General features: G+C 49.3%; 1 protein-coding gene across 1 annotated transcript in view; it reads left to right on the top strand.

Annotated features, from left to right (window-relative positions):
• Window positions 1-17168, top strand: part of uxs1 (UDP-glucuronate decarboxylase 1) — a 158111-nt gene that overhangs the window by 92250 nt on the left and 48693 nt on the right. The window lies entirely within an intron of this gene.

Raw genomic sequence — 17168 nt, 5'->3', positions numbered from 1 at the left:
ATTTAACTAACCAGGAAACTAAGTTCTAATATGCGTATTAAACTTTGAACTCGAGGCAGTACATTTTAAGAACAGTAACGTTTTAAGCAATTGGTCTATAACACTTAAGAGTTCAAAAGTTCTTAGTTTGTATGTTAGATTTTAACTCTTATTTAATATAATTAGATATCCTAGTGCCAGGTATTCACTCTTTGATTTCCGATGGCTATTTTAACTGTTATGTTTCTAATATTTTTTATAAGACAGTTCAAGTTTAAAGCACTGAAGATTAATCCTGGAAAGCATCTGCAAAAGTACTTGTAATTATTTGTCTTGTATTCTTGAAAACTATAATTGAAGATAATTTTATCTTCACACTGATGTTAATAGAACTTTGGCAGAAAACTGGCACTAGCATTTAGAGATGTTAGATTAATAATCTATCGATTAATATAACACCAGTGATTTCAGGAATATAAATTTGTAGATGATTGCTAATGTGAATGAGCTGGTGTGCAGTTTTAAGCAAGGAAATCTTGTGCCTCCTCCATTCCCACTAAAGATAACTCGTATGTTTTTCTGCAACAGTCATGTTATGCTACTTTACATTTTTTTGGTAGGCAAAATCCTTGAACTCTTCACTTCAGGAATCTTAATCAATTTTGGTTGAGGCAATGGATTTGAATAATTTTAGCTAACATCCAGATTGGAATTAGTAATATAAAGTATTGAAAATTTGGCAAGTAACAGAGGTAGCTTTAAATAATGTATATTTATATTTGTGGTATTAGAAATCCGAGATAGTTTAAAATTTTTAGGGGCTGGTTTAGCACAGTGGGCTAAATAGCTGGCTTTGAAAGCAGACCAAGGCAGGCCAGCAGCACGGTTCAATTCCTGTACCAGCCCCCCCGAACAGGCGCCGGAATGTGGTGACTAGGGGCTTTTCCCAGTAATTTCATTGAAGCCTACTTGTGACAAGCGATTTTCATTTCATTTCAAGTAAGTTTAATTTTGTTTTTCTGTATTTGAAAGGGTTAATGACTTCAGTTTGCTTTTGATGCGTGCATGGTAATGAGGTTTATGAATGAAAGTAAACAGGTCTGAAAGGAAAACTAGGTTGTTGCAACTAGGGGTCACCCTAGGACAGAAAGAACTTTGGAGCTGTTTTTTTTAACAAACATTTTATTAAGGCATTTATGGTTTCATAACAAAAAAAGATACAAATACAAATGTAAACATAATTCAGTGCGTAACACACCCCTCCAACTCCCCCACTGTTCCCACCTAAGCTAGACAAAAATAATCTAACTCCCCCTGGCCCCCATACTCCTTACCTCCTCCCCCTTATTGGTTCTGCTAACAGTTTAGTTTTCCCCGAAGAAGTCGATAAATGGCTGCCACCTCCGGACGAACCCTAACATTGATCCTCTCAGGGCAAACTTAATTTTCTCAAGCCTGAGAAACCCAGCAATGTCGCTAACCCACACCCCTGATTTTGTGGGCTTCGAGTCCCTCCACGCTAGTAGAACATAGAACATTACAGCGCAGTACAGGCCCTTCGGCCCTCGATGTTGCGCCAACCTGTGAAACCAATCTAAAGCCCATCTACACTATTCCCTTATTGTCCATATGTCTATCCAATGACCATTTGAATGTCCTTAGTGTTGGCGAGTCCAGTACTGTTGCAGGCAGGGCATTCCACGCCCGTACTACTTTCTGAGTAAAGAATCTACCTCTGACATCTGTCTTATATCTATCTTCCCTCAATTTAAAGTTATGTCCCCTCGTGCTAGACATCACCATCCGAGGAAAAAGGTTCTCACTGTCCACCCTATCCAATCCTCTGATCATCTTGTATGCCTCAATTAAGTCACCTCTTAACCTTCTTCTCTCAAATGAAAACAGCCTCAAGTCCTTCAGCCTTTCCTCATAAGATCTTCCCTCCATACCAGGCAACATTCTGGTAAATCTCCTCTGCACCCTTTCCAATGCTTCCACATTCTTCCTATAATGCGGCGACCAGAATTGCACGCAATACTCCAAATGCGGCCACACCAGAGTTTTGTACAACTGCAACATGACCTCATGGCTCCGAAACTCAATCCCGCTACCAATAAAAGCTAAAAGTAGGATCCGTCTCCAGGCTACCAAGGAGGCAAAGGCCAAAACATCGGCGCCTCTCGCCCCCTGGACTCCCGTGTCTTCCGACACTCCAAAAATTGCCACCTCTGAACCCAGCGCCACCCCTGTATTTAGTACTGTAGACATGACATCCGCAAATCCCTGCCAGAATCTCCTGAGCTTCGGACATGCCCAAAACATGTGGACATGATTTGCGGGCCCTCCTGCACACCTCACACACCTGTCCTCCACCCCAAAAAACCTGCTCATCCGGGCCACCGTCATGTGCGCCCGGTGAACCACCTTGAATTTTATCAGGCTGAGCCTGGCACATGATGAGGTTGCGTTGACTAAGCTCAGAGCATCCTCCCACAGCGCCGCCTCTAACTCCTTTGCCAACTCATCTTCCCATTTATGATTTAGCTCACCTATCTGGTTTTCCCACTCCATAAGTTCTTTATAGATTTCCGATACCTTCCCCTCCCCCACTCCAGTTCTAGAGACTACCTTGTCCTGTATCCCCTGCAGCGGTAGAAGCGGAAAGGTCAAAATCCATTCCCTCCGGGCAATTCAAACTCCTATTCCAGATCCTCCAAACAGGGAAAGCTACCATCAATAAACAGCTCCCCAGCCTCTCATTCCCTGCTCTCTGCCACCTCTGAAACCCCCCATCCACCCTCCACGGTACAAACCGGGGGTTACCACAAATTGGAGTCCACACCCATATGCTCCCTCCACTCCCATATGCTTCCACCACTGACCCCAAACTCTCAGGGGTGCTACTACCACTGGGCGTGTGGAGTACCTGGCCGCCGATAACGGCAGAGGAGCTGTTACCAGTGCTCCTAAACTTATGCCCTTACATGAGTCCGCCTCCACCCGTTCCCACACCTCCCCCACTGCCCACTTACTAATCATGGCTATATTTGCCACCCAGTAGTAGTTCCTAAAGTTCAGCAATGCCAACCCTCCCACCCTCGGCACCGCTCCAGCAGCACTTTCTTTACTCGCGGAGTTTTACCCGCCCACACAAACCCAGAGATCACCGCATTCCCCCGCTTAAAAAAGGCCTTTGGCATAAAAATAGGGAGGCACTGGAAAACAAACAAAAATCTCAGGAGAACCGTCATTTTTACAGTGTGTACCCTCCTCACCAGTGACAACGGGAGCATGTCCCATCTCCGAAAGTCCTCCTTTATTTTCTCAACTAACTGGGCCAAATTTAATTTATGTAGCTGCTCCCATCCCCGTGCCATCTGAATACCCAAGTAACGGAAACTCCCTCCCACCACTTTAAACAGCAACTCCGCCAGTCTCCTCTCCTGCCCCCTCGTCTGGATCACAAAAACCTCGCTCTTACCCATATTCAATTTGTACCCTGAGAACCTGCCAAATGCCCCTAAGAGCCGCATAATCTCCCCCATCCCCCCCCTAATGGGTCAGAAATTTACAGGAGTAGATCATCTGCACATAGCTAGACCCGGTCAAAGAACATAAGAGCTAGGAGTAGGCCATCTGGCCCCTCGAGCCTGCTCCGCCATTGAATGAGATCATGGCTGATCTTTTGTGGACTCAGCTCCACTTTCCGGCCCGAACACCATAACCCTTAATCCCTTTATTCTTCAAAAAACAATCTATCTTTATCTTAAAAACATTTAATGAAGGAGCCTCTACTGCTTCACTGGGCAAGGAATTCCATAGATTCACAATCCTTTGGGTGAAGAAGTTCCTCCTAAAGTCAGTTCTAAATCTACTTCCCCTTACTTTGAGGCTATGCCCCCTAGTTCTGCTTTCACCCGCCAGTGGAAACAACCTGCCCGCATCTATCCTATCTATTCCCTTCATAATTTTATATGTTTCTATAAGATCCCCTCTCATCCTTCTAAATTCCAGCGAGTACAGTCCCAGTCTACTCAACCTCTCCACGTAATCCAACCCCTTTAGCTCTGGGAGTAACCTAGTGAATCTCCTCTGCACACCCTCCAGTGCTAGTACGTCCTTTCTCAAGTAAAGAAACCAAAACTGAACACAATACTCCAGGTGTGGCCTCACTAACACCGTATACAATTGCAGCATAACCGCCCTAGTCTTAAACTCCATCCCTCTAGCAAAGAAGGACAAAATTCCATTCGCCTTCTTAATCACCTGTTGCACCTGTAAAACAACTTTTTGCAACTCATGCACTAGCACACCCAGGTCTCTCTACACAGCAGCATGTTTTAATATTTTATCATTTAAATAATAATCCCTTATGCTGTTAGTCCTACCAAAATGGATAACCTCACATTTGTCAACATTGTATTCCATCTGCCAGACCCTAGCCCATTCACTTAGCCTATCCAAATCCCTCTGCAGACTTCCAGTATCCTCTGCACTTTTTGCTTTACAACTCACCTTAGTGTCGTCTGCAAACTTGGACACATTGCTCTTGGTCCCAACTCCAAATCATCTATGTAAATTGTGAACAATTGTGGGCCCAACACTGATCCCTGAGGGACACCACTAGCTACTGATTGCCAACCAGAGAAACACCCATTAATCCCCACTCTTTGCTTTCTATTAATTAACCAATCCTCTATCCATGCTACTACTTTCCCCTTAATGCCATGCATCTTTATCTTATGTAGCAACCTTTTGTGTGGCACCTTGTCAAAGGCTTTCTGGAAATCCAGATATACCACATCCATTGGCTCCCCATTATCTACCGCACTGGTAATGTCCTCAAAAAATTCCACTAAATTAGTTAGGCACGACCTGCCCTTTATGAACCCATGCTGCGTCTGCCCAATGGGACAATTTCCATCCAGATGCCCCGCTATTTCTTCCTTGATGATAGATTCCAGCATCTTCCCTACTACCGAAGTTAAGCTCACTGGCCTATAATTACCCGCTTTCTGCCTACCTCCTTTTTTAAACAGTGGTGTCACATTTGCTAATTTCCAATCCGCCGGGACCACCCCAGAGTCTAGTGAATTTTGGAAAATTATCACTAGTGCGTTTACAATTTCCCTAGCCATCTCTTTTAGCACTCTGGGATGCATTCCATCAGGGCGAGGAGACTTGTCTACCTTTAGCCCCATTAGCTTGCCCATCACTACCTCCTTAGTGATAACAATCCTCTCAAGGTCCTCACCTGTCATAGTCTCATTTCTTTTTTTTTTAAATATATTTTATTAAAGTTTTCAAACACAATTTTTCCTCCTTACAAGTCAACAAAAACGGTAACATGATAACTAATAGATAACATTGTTTAAATAAAGTAGTGAACTAACAAAGTAACACAAAATAGTGCTCCCCCCGCCCCTCCACCCCATCTAGAACAAAAACAATCCCCTCCCCGCCTCTTTCTGGGCTGCTGCTGCTGGCTATCTATTTTCCCCCTAACGTTCCGCTAGATAGTCGAGGAACGGTTGCCACCGCCTGGAGAACCCCTGAGCCGATCCTCTCAGCGCAAACTTCATCTGTTCCAGTTTTATGAACCCTGCCATATCGTTTACCCAGGCCTTCACGCCGGGGGGTTTCGCTTCCTTCCACATGAGTAAAATCCCTCGCCGGGCTACCAGGGACGCAAAGGCCACAATATCGGCCTCTTTCGCCTCCTGCACTCCCGGCTCATCCGCTACCCCAAATATAGCTAACTCCCAGCTTGGCGTGACCCGGACCTTCACCACCTTCGAGATCACTCTTGCCACTCCCCTCCAGTACTCCTCCAATGCTGGACACGACCAAAACATATGTGTGTGGTTCGCTGGGCTTCCCCCGCACCTCCCGCACCTGTCCTCCACTCCGAAGAACCTGCTCAACCTAGCTCCCGTTATGTGTGCTCTATGTAGCACCTTAAATTGGATCAGGCTAAGCCTGGCACACGAGGAAGAGGAATTTACCCTATTTAGGGCATCAGCCCACAAACCCTCCTCAATCTCCTCCCCGAGCTCTTCCCATTTTCCTTTCAGCTCTTCTACCAGCTCCTCCCCCTCTTCTCTCATCTCCCGGTATATTTCGGACACTTTGCCCTCCCCGACCCACCCCCCCGAAATCACTCTATCCTGGATCCCCTGTGTCGGGAGCAGCGGAAATTCCCTCACCTGTTGTCTCGTGAATGCCCTCACCTGCATATATCTAAAGATATTCCCCGGAGGCAGCTCATACTTTTCCTCTAACGCTCCCAAGCTCGCAAACGTCCCATCTATAAATAAGTCTCCCACTCTCCTAATTCCTGCCCGGTGCCAGCTCTGGATCCCTCCGTCCAGCCTTCCTGGGACAAACCTATGGTTGTTCCTGATCGGGGATCACACCGAGGCTCCCAATACACCCTTCTGTCGCCTCCATTGCCCCCAGATACTTAATGTTGCCGCCACCACTGGGTTTGTGGTAAACCTTTTCGGGGAGAGCGGTAGCAGCACCGTCACCAGCGCTTTTAAGCTCGTTCCTTTACAGGACGCCATCTCCAGCCTTTTCCACGCCGCCCCCTCTCCCTTTATCATCCACTTGCGGATCATCACCACATTGGCAGCCCAATAGTCGCCCAGGTTCGGCAACGCCAGTCCCCTTCTGTCCCTGCTACGTTGCAGGAACCCCCTCCTTACCCTCGGGGCCTTCCCTGCCCACACGAAGCTCATGATGCTCCTATCTATTTTCTTGAAAAAGGCCTTGGTGATCAATATGGGGAGACATTGAAACACAAATAGAAACGTCGGGAGGACCATCACCTTAATCGCCTGCACTCTGCCCGCCAGTGACAGCGGCAGCATATCCCACCTTTTGAAATCCTCTTCCATTTGCTCTACCAGCCGAGTCAGATTGAGTTTGTGTAAGGTTCCCCAGCTCCTGGCTATCTGAATCCCCAGATATCGGAAGTTTCTTTCCACTCTCCTTAGCGGCAGGCCATCTATCCCTCTACTCTGGTCCCCAGGGTGTATTATGAAAAGCTCACTCTTTCCCATGTTAAGCCTATATCCCGAGAAATCTCCAAACTCCCTCAATATCTGCATAACCTCTGTCATCCCCCCCACTGGATCTGCCACATACAGCAGGAGGTCATCTGCGTAGAGTGACACTCGGTGTTCCTCTCCCCCTCTAACCACCCCTCTCCATTTCCTGGAGTCTCTCAGCGCTATGGCCAGTGGTTCAATTGCCAGCGCGAACAGTAATGGGGACAGAGGGCACCCCTGCCTTGTTCCCCTATGTAGCCGAAAATACTCCGATTTTTGCCGATTTGTGACTACACTTGCCATTGGGGCCCCATAGAGGAGTTTAACCCAGCTGACAAACCCCTCCCCGAACCCAAACCTCCTCAGCACCTCCCATAAATACTCCCACTCTACCCTATCAAATGCCTTCTCTGCATCCATTGCCGCCACTATCTCTGCCTCCCCCTCTGCTGGGGGCATCATTATCACCCCCAATAGCCGTCGCACGTTGACATTCAATTGTCTCCCCTTTACAAACCCTGTCTGATCTTCGTGCACCACCCCCGGGACACAATCCTCTATCCTCATTGTCAGCACTTTTGCCAACAACTTGGCGTCCACATTCAGGAGCAAGATAGGCCTATAAGACCCGCATTGCAGCGGATCTTTATCTCGCTTCAGGATTAGTGATATCGTCGCCTCCGACATTGTCGGGGGTAGAGTCCCCCCTTCTCTGGCCTCGTTAAAGGTTCTTACCAGCAGCGGGGCCAACAAGTCCACGTATTTCCTGTAAAATTCCACCGGGAACCCGTCAGGTCCCGGGGCCTTCCCTGCCTGCATGTTCCCCAGCCCTTTGGTCACCTCGTCCACCCCAATTGGCGCCCCCAGGCCTGCCGTCTCCTGCTCCTCCACCCTCGGGAACCTTAGTTGGCCCAGAAACTGCTGCATCCCCTCTTTTCCCTCCGGGGGTTGGGACCTATATAACCTCTCATTAAAGGTCTTAAACACCTCATTTACCTTCCCTGCTCTCCGCACCGTAGTTCCCGTTTCATCCCTAACTCCCCCTATTTCCCTCGCCGCTGTCCTCTTACGAAGCTGGTGGGCCAACAGGCGACTCGCCTTTTCCCCATATTCATATCTCACCCACTGTGCCTCTGCCTTCCCTGTGGTCAGCAGGTCAAACTCCGTCTGGAGTCTTCGCCTCTCCCTATATAGTCCTTCGTCCGGGGCCTCCGCATATCTTTTATCCACACCCCCCCCCCCCCCCCATTACCAGGTTTCCTACCTCCAGGTCCGGGATACGTCCCAGCATCCGCTTCATAAATCCCGCATCATCCCCGTTCGGGGCATATACATTTGCCAGCACGACCTCCATTCCCTGCAGTCTGCCACTCACCATCACATATCTGCCACCGTTGTCCGCTACAATGTTCCTAGCCTCGAACGACACCCGTTTCCCCACCAATATGGCCACCCCTCTATTCTTTGCGTCCAGCCCTGAATGGAACACCTGTCCCACAAATCCTTTCTTTAACCTAACCTGATCCGCCACCTTCAGATGCGTCTCTTGAAGCATGGCCACGTCTGCCTTCAGTCCTTTTAAGTGCGTGAACACTCTGGTCCTCTTAATCGGCCCATTTAGGCCTCTCACGTTCCACGTGATCAGCCGGATTGGGGGGGCTGCCCGCCCCCCTCCCCTGTCGACTAGACATCACCCTCTCTGGGCCAGTCCCACGTCCCGGTCCCGCGCACCCACCAGTCCCCCAGGCGGCGCATTCCCGCCCCGACCACCTCTTCTCTTACCAGCTCTCTTTCGATCCCAGCAGCAGCAACCCAGTTATCCCCCCCCCCCCCCCATATTGCTTCCGAAGGTCAGCTGACTTCAACTGACCCCGGCTTCTCCCGCTCTCTCCTTGATCCCCCCCCGTGTGTGGAACTCCCATCCTCCTTGCGCCTATCTTCCCGCCATCATCTCTCTAGCGTGGGAAAAGACCCTCGCTTTCCTAGAACCATCCCGCCCCCTATGGCGCAGCTCCCCCTACAGCCCCATCCCCCGCCTATGTCTCTTTTTCCCCCCCACCGGCGCCCACATTTCTCAGTGTTCCCCCCCGTCAAAGACCGTCCCGATACAGTGAACCTCCCTTTCCCCAATTTACATCTCTATACATCAACATTGTCGTTTCCCCTCCAACATCAGTCCCTCAGTTCTGGTCCAGTTTCTCTTTTTGGATGAAGATCCATGCTTCTTCCGACGTTTCAAAATAGTAGTGTCTATCATGGTACGTGACCCATAATCGCGCCGGCTGCAACATCCCGAACTTTACTTTCTTCTTATGCAGCACCTCCTTGGCTCGATTGAAACTCGCCCTCCTTCTCGCCACCTCCGCGCTCCAGTCCTGATACACTCGTATCACCGCATTCTCCCATCTGCTACTTCGTAACTTCTTGACCCAGCTCAAAACAACCTCTCTGTCGTTGAAGCGGTGAAATCGCACGACCATCGCCCTTGGTGGTTCTCCAGCTTTTGGTCTCCTCGCAGCGACCCGGTGAGCCCCTTCCACTTCCAAGGGACCCGAGGGGGCCTCAGCTCCCATTAGCGAATGTGGCATCGTGCTCGCATAAGCCCTGCCATCAGCTCCTTCCACTCCCTCGGGGAGACCCAGGATCCGGAGGTTCTTTCTCCTTGATCTATTTTCCAGGACTTCAATTCTTTCGATGCACTTCTTATGTAGCGCCTTGTGCGTCTCCATTTTGACCGCTAGGCCCAGGATCTCGCCCTCGTTTTCAGTTACCTTCTGCTCCACCACATGGAGCTCTATCGACTGGGCCTTTTGTGCCTCTTTAAGCCCCTCGATTGCCAGTAACATCGGGGCCAGCACCTCCTTTTTTAACTCCTCCACACACCGTCTGAGAAATTCATCCTGGTCCGGTCCCCATGATGCCTGGGCTCCCTCCGATGCCATCTTGTTTCTTTCTTTCCTCTGCCGCTGCCCTCGAGGATCCTCCGTGAACTGGCCACCGCCGCCGATCTTTTTCTTGCACACTGGGGGGGACTCCCTGTTGCTTCACCCCACACCGGATTTTGTCGCGAAAATTTCCCGTTGGGGCTCTCAAAAACAGCCTGAAAGTCCGTCAGAGCTGGAGCCGCCGAAACGTGCAGCTTAGCTGAGCATCGCCACAACCTGAAGCTCCATCGTCTCATTTCTATCAGTCACTGGCATGTTATTTGTGTCTTCCACTGTGAAGACTGACCCCAAAAAACCTGTTCAGTTCCTCAGCCAATTCCTCATCTCTCATTATTAAATCTCCCTTCTCATCCTCTAAAGGACCAATATTTACCGTAGCCACTCTTTTTTGTTTTATATACGTGTAGAAACTTTTATTATCTGTTTTTATATTCTGAGTAAGTTTACTCTCATAATCTATCTTACTCTTCTTTATCGCTTTTTTAGTAGCTTTCTGTGCCCCCTAAAGATTTCCCAGTCCTCTAGTCTCCCACTAACTTTGCCACTTTGTATGCTTTTTCCTTCAATTTGATGCTCTCCCTTATTTCCTTAGATATCCACGGTCGATTTTCCCTCTTTCTACCGTCCTTGCTTTTTGTTGGTATAAACCTTTGCTGAGCACTGTGAAAAATCGCTTGGAAGGTTCTCCACTGTTCCTCAACAGCTTCACCATAAAGTCTTTGCTCCCAGTCTACCTTAGCTAGTTCTTCTCTCATCCCATTGTAATCTCCTTTCTTTAAGCACAAAACACTAGTGTTTGATTTTACCTTCTCACCCTCCATCTGTATTTTAAATTCCAACATATTGTGATCGCTCTTTCCGAGAGGATCCCTAACTATGAGATCATGAATCAATCCTGTCTCATTCCATAGGACCAGATCTAGGACCGCTTGTTCCCTCGTAGGTTCCATTACATACTGTTCTAGGAAACTATCGCGGATACATTCTATAACCTCCTCCTCAAGGCTGCCTTGACCGACTTGTTTAAACCAATCGACATGTAGCTTAAAATCCCCCATGATAACTGCTGTACCATTTCTACATGCATCCATTATTTCTTTGTTTATTGCCTGCCCCACCGTAATGCTACTATTTGGTGGCCTATCGACTACTCCTATCAGTGACCTTTTTCACCTTACTATTTCTGATTTCCACCCAAATGGATTCAACCTTATCCTCCATAGCACCGATGTCATCCCTTACTATTGCCCGGATGTCATCCTTAAATAACAGAGCTACACCACCTCCCTTACCACCCACTCTGTCCTTCCGAATAGTTTGATACCCTTGGATATTTAACTCCCAGTCATGACCATCCTTTAACCATGTTTCAGTCATGGCCACTAAATCATAGTCATTCACGATGATTTGTGCCATCAACTCAGTTACCTTATTCCGAATACTACGAGCATTCAGGTAAAGTACACTTATGTTGGCTTTTTTACCTCTGTTCTGAATCTTAACACCTCGATCAGTAACCTCCCCTAAGTTATATTTCCTCTTAACTTTTCTCCTAATTTTCCTTGTCGTTGAACCCATATCTTCATGTAACAACCTGCCGCGTCGCTTACCATTAATGTTTTTACTTCCCGTTTTATTCCTTTTAGTATTACTGGTCCTATTCACTGAGCTCCCCTCAGTCACTGTACCTTGTACTGTCGCCCTTTTTGATTTTTGACTATGGCTTCTCTGCCTTACACTTTCCCCCTTACTGCCTTTTGTTTCTGTCCCTGTTTTACTACCTTCCAATTTCCTTCATCGGTTCCTATCCCCCTGCCACATTAGTTTAAACCCTCCCCAACAGCTCTAGAAAACACCCTCCCTAGGACATCGGTTCCAGTCCTGCCCAGGTACAGACCATCCGGTTTGTACTGGTCCCACCACCCCCAGAACCGGTTCCAATGCCCCAGGAATTTGAATCCATCCCTCTTGCACCATCTCTCGAGCCACGCATTCATCCTATCTATCCTGACATTCCTACTCTGACTAGCTCGTGGCACTGGTAGCAATCCTGAGATTACTACCTTTGAGGTCCTACTTTTTAGTTTAACTCCTAACTCCCTGAATTCAGCTTGTAGGACCTTGTCCCGTTTTTTACCTATATCGTTGGTGCCTATGTGCACCACGACAGCTGGCTGTTCACCCCCCCCCCCCCCCAGAATGTCCTGCAGCCGCTCCGAGACATCCTTGACCCTTGCACCAGGGAGGTAACATACCATCCTGGGGTCTCGATTGCGTCCGCAGAACCCCTGTCTATTCCCCTTACGATTGAGTCCCCTATCACTACAGCCCTGCCATTCTTTCCTGCCCAGCTGCGCAGCAGAGCCAGCCACGGTGCCATGAACCTGGCTGCTGCTGCCTTCCCCTGGTGAGCCATCTCCCTCAACAGTATCCAAAGCGGTATATCTGTTTTGCAGGGAGATGACCGCAGGGGACACCGGCACTGCCTTTCTACTCTTGCTCTGTCTTTTGGTCACCCATTTTCTATCTCCCTCAATACCTTTCACCTGCGGTGTGACCAACTCGCTGGCGTCCTCAGCATTGCGGATGCTCCAAAGTGAGTCCATTTGCAGCACCAGAGCCGTCAAGCGATCTAACAGGAGCTGCAACCGGACACACTTCCACACTTCTTGCACGTGAAGGAGCCAGGGACAGTGGACGTGTCCCTGAGCTCCCACATCGCACACGAGGAGCATGACACGGGTCTGAGATCTCCTGCCATGTCTTAAACCTTAGGTTAACTTATACAACTACAATTCCAAAAAACGAAAGAAAAAATAAATAAATTAGACAATGAAAAGAAAAACTACTTACCAGTCACTTACCAGGGATAAAAAGCACCTCCTCCCCACCCAGCTTCGCATTCCCAAGCTCACTCTCTGCTGTCTCACTTCTCCGCGTCCATAGCGACCACCACCTCCGCCTCCGTCCCCTCGGAGGGCATCATGATTACATTTAAGAGCCTTCTAACATTGGCCGTTAGCTGTCTGCCTTTGACAAACACCGTCTGGTCTTCCCCCAGCACCCCCGGAACACAATCTTCTATCCTCGAGGCCAGCAATTTGGCGTCAACATTCAGTAGGGAGATTGGCCTGTATGGCTCACATTGCTCTGGGTCCTTCTCCCGCTTCAGGATCAATGAGATCGAAGCCTGTGACATTGTTGGGGGAAGAACACCCCGCTCCCTTGCCTCATTAAATGCCCTCACCAGAACATAGAACTGACAGTGCAGAAGGAGGCCATTCGGCCCATCGAGTCTGCACCAACCCACTTAAGCCCTCACTTCAACCTATCCCCTTAACCCAATAACCCCATCTAACCTTTTTGGACACCAAGGGCAATTTAGCATGGCCAATCCAACTAACCTGCACGTCTTTGGACCATGGGGGGAAACCGGAGGACCCGGAGGAAACCCACGCAGACACAGGGAGAACGTGCAGACACCGCACAGATAGTGACCCAGCAGAGAACCGAACCTGGGACCCTGGCGCTGTGAAGCCACAGTGCTAACCACTATGCTACCATGCTGCCCAACATCCCAAGCGGGCCCAACATCCCAGAAATCTTTTTGTACAATTCCACTGGGTAGCCGTCCGGTCCAGGGGCCTTACCCGATTGCGTGGCCTCCAATCCCTCTACTACTTCTACAATCCCGATCGGGGCTCCCAACCCCTCCACTGACCCTTCCTCCACCTTCGGAAACTTCAACCCTTCCAAAAACGTCCTCATCCCCTTCAACTCAGCTCGGGGCGCCGACTCATACAGCCGACTGTAAAACTCCTTGAACACCCTGTTCACCCCCACTGGGTCAAAGACCGCATTCCCCCCTCTGTCCTTCACTCTTCCTATCTCCCTGGCCGCCTCCCTTTTCCTGAGCTGGTGTGCTAGCATCCTACAGGCCTTCTCATCATCCTCGTATATGGCCCCTGTCGCCTTCCTCAACTGCCTCACCGCCTTCCCTGTGGATATCAGACCAAACTCCATCTGCAGCTTCTGCCGCTCCTTCAACAACCCCGCCTCTGGGACTTCAGAATACCTTCTGTCCACCTGGAGTATCTCCCTAACCAGCCTATCCATCTCTGCTCACTCCACCTTCTCCGTATGAGCCCGTATCAAAATTAGCTCCCAGCTAACGACAGTCTTCAGCGCCTCCCACACCATTGCTGCCTAAACTTCACCACCTGTGTCATTTATCTCCAAATAATTCTGGATGGCCTCCCTCACCCGCCCGCACACCCCGCATCCACTAACTGTCCTACATCCAATCTCCATTGCGGGCGCTGACCCCACTCCTTGCTCACCCGTAAATCCACCCAGTGTGGGGCATGGTCCGACACAACAATCGCTGAATACTCGTCATCTACCACCCCCGCCAGCAAAGCCCAGATCAAAATGAACAAATCAATCCGGGAGTACACTTTGTGAACATGAGAGAAAGAAAAAACTCCTTCGCTCTTGGCCGTCCGAACTCCACGGATTCTTCCCCAGCACCCACCTCATAAACTCCACGTCTTCCTAGTTTGGTGCACAAATATTCACTAATACCACTGGCATCTCCTCCAGCTTCCCACTCACCATAACATACCGACCCCCGAGTCCACCACTATATTCCCTACGTCAAATGACACCCGCTTATTGATCAAGATTGTAACCCCCCCCTAGGTTTAGAGTCTAGCCCCAAATGAACTACCTGCCCAACCCACCCCTTCCTCAGCCTAGTCTGATCCACTACCCTCAGGCGTGTCTCCTGTAGCATTGCCACACCGCCTTCAAACTCTTCAAATGCACGAACACGCGAGCCCTCTTGACCCGCCCATGCAGCCCTCTCACGTTCCATGTGATCAGCCTGGTCAGGTGGCTCGCCGCCCCCCCCCCCCCCCCGCCTCCCCCGGCCGATCAGCAATCATCCTTCTTAGGCAAGCCTCCAATCCGCATCCCATGCCTCCTCAGGCCCGCCCTCGGGTGTCCACAGTCAACAACCTCCAATTTGTCTCCAAGCACCAGTCCCTCCCCTGTCAGCAGAACAATTCCCCCTTGCTTCCTACTCCACAACCCCACTCCAATAACAAAATAGCAATCCCAACCCCCCTCAACAAACTGATCACCTCGCCACCCACTGTGCTTCCATGAGCTAGCCCACCCAGCTAGCCTGGTAGCCCCCGCCCATGGCGCAAGCATCCTACCCCCCAATTGATCTCCTCCCTCCCCCGCTCGAACATACATATGCAAAACATAACAATCCCCAACAAACACAAAGAAGAAAATTCCACCCACCATTCCCCATTAAGAACAAAGTTAACACGCATACAAAACTGAGCAACGGCCCAAAAACTGGTACAAAAACAATACATACAAAACCCAAAGAGAAAAGAAATTTGACAGCATAGGTACAGAATTACTCGCCCCCCCAAGTTCAATGTCCTCCATCACCTGCCAGTCCCCTGTCCTTAATAAAGTTAATCGCCTCATCTGGCGATCCAAAATAAAGTTCTTGACCCTCGTAAGTGACCCACAAACAAGCTGGGTACAACATGCCGAACTTCCCCTTCTTGAAGAGTGCCGATTTAACTTTATTGAAGTTCGACCTTTTGGCCAGTTCCGCATCCAAGTCCTGGTAAATGCGCAGCTCGTTATCTTCTCATTTGCAGCTTCTCGTCAACCTGGCCCACCTCAAGATCTGTTCCTTGTCCAGGAACCAGTGCATTCGTACCACCATTGCCATCGGCGGCTCATTCATCTGCGGCTTCCTCATAAGCGCTCTGTGCGCCCTGTCCACCTCCAAGGGCCAAATAAACGCACTTACCTCCAGCAGCTTCTCGAACATATGTACCACATATGTCCCCGCATCCGATCCCTCGCTGCCTTTGTGAGGCCAATGATCCTCCGGTTCTGCCTGCGCGACCTGTTCTCCAGATCCTAATCTTCTCTTGCAGCCTTTTCTGGTGGTCCCTCATCAGCCCCATCTCTGCCGCCATCGCGGTTAGCTGGTCCTCGTGCTCAGCCACCGCCTCTTCCACCTTCTGGATCACCTTGCCCTGGGCTTCCAATCTTTGCTCCACCTGGTCAATCCCCGTCTTAATCGAGTCCAGGTACTCTTGTCTTTGCTAGGCAAAGCTCTCTTGAAGGAATTCCACCAGCTGCTCTGTTGGCCACAGGGCCAGCAATCCCAGTCCCTGAGCCTCCGCCTTGGTTTTCTGTGCTGCAGACTCCGATCCCTTCTTTGCCCAACGATCTCTCCTTTTCAGCCCACTTCTGTTCCACAAATCCATACGCTGGGGAATTATTCTCTCCCTCGCCAATCTCCTATTTTGCTGATCAAATCCCCCATAAGTCAGGGGAAAAAGGTCTCAAAGGTCCACCACGAACAGGAGCAACAAATAAGCGACCACTCACTCCATGGCCGCCACCGGAAGTTGAGCTGTTTTTTTAAAATTAGACCCAGATCTAATGGGCAGGACCAGGGAGCAGCAGAAAGCAGTCTTTCCAGAGTAACAAAAGAAAGTCCAAGATAACAAGGAGTTGGGGCAAAAGTGTGTCACCAGAACACCGTTATGTCAAGGTACAGAGAGCAAGAAATTGAACAAGGTCCTGTTCAGACGAAATCAAGCCAAAAGCAGAGAAAGTGCTCGGAGTTAAAGAGATGGCTGCAAGAACCTGACTTAAAATCAGCTAGGTGAGAAGCCAGACATTCAAGGTGAATCAAAAGGTTGTGACATTTTATATTATCTTGGTGAGGCAGTAGTTGTCATGGCTGGGTACATGAGAAATTCTGTGAAAGCCCGAATGCACGTAGCAAAGCAACGCAGAGGAATACCGAAAGGAGAGGTTGTGGCGACTAGGGGCATTTCACAGTAACTTCATACTTGTGACAATAAAAGGTGGTTATTATTGTTAAAATCCTGGAGGTGGTTCCTTGATGAACGCGTCCGAGAAAATCATTTTGGAGCAGATTCCAAGGCGTGTTTTCCAGGAGTGGAGTTTGGAGACCCATGAAAATCAGAGCTCCAGTGAAACCAGTTGGCTCAGTGTGTCAAGCATCTGGGGGCATTTGATGAGAAATCCACAAGAGTTGTATTGGTTGCCATCTGTCACTTGGTTTCAGAGTGTGATGTGCCTGACCACATTCCACTTGTTGGTATACATGGACTGTGCA

The sequence above is a fragment of the Scyliorhinus torazame genome, chromosome 15 (genome assembly GCF_047496885.1).
Source record: "Scyliorhinus torazame isolate Kashiwa2021f chromosome 15, sScyTor2.1, whole genome shotgun sequence".
NCBI classification, from domain to species: domain Eukaryota; kingdom Metazoa; phylum Chordata; class Chondrichthyes; order Carcharhiniformes; family Scyliorhinidae; genus Scyliorhinus; species Scyliorhinus torazame.
This window is presented reverse-complemented; position numbering and strand designations above follow the sequence as displayed.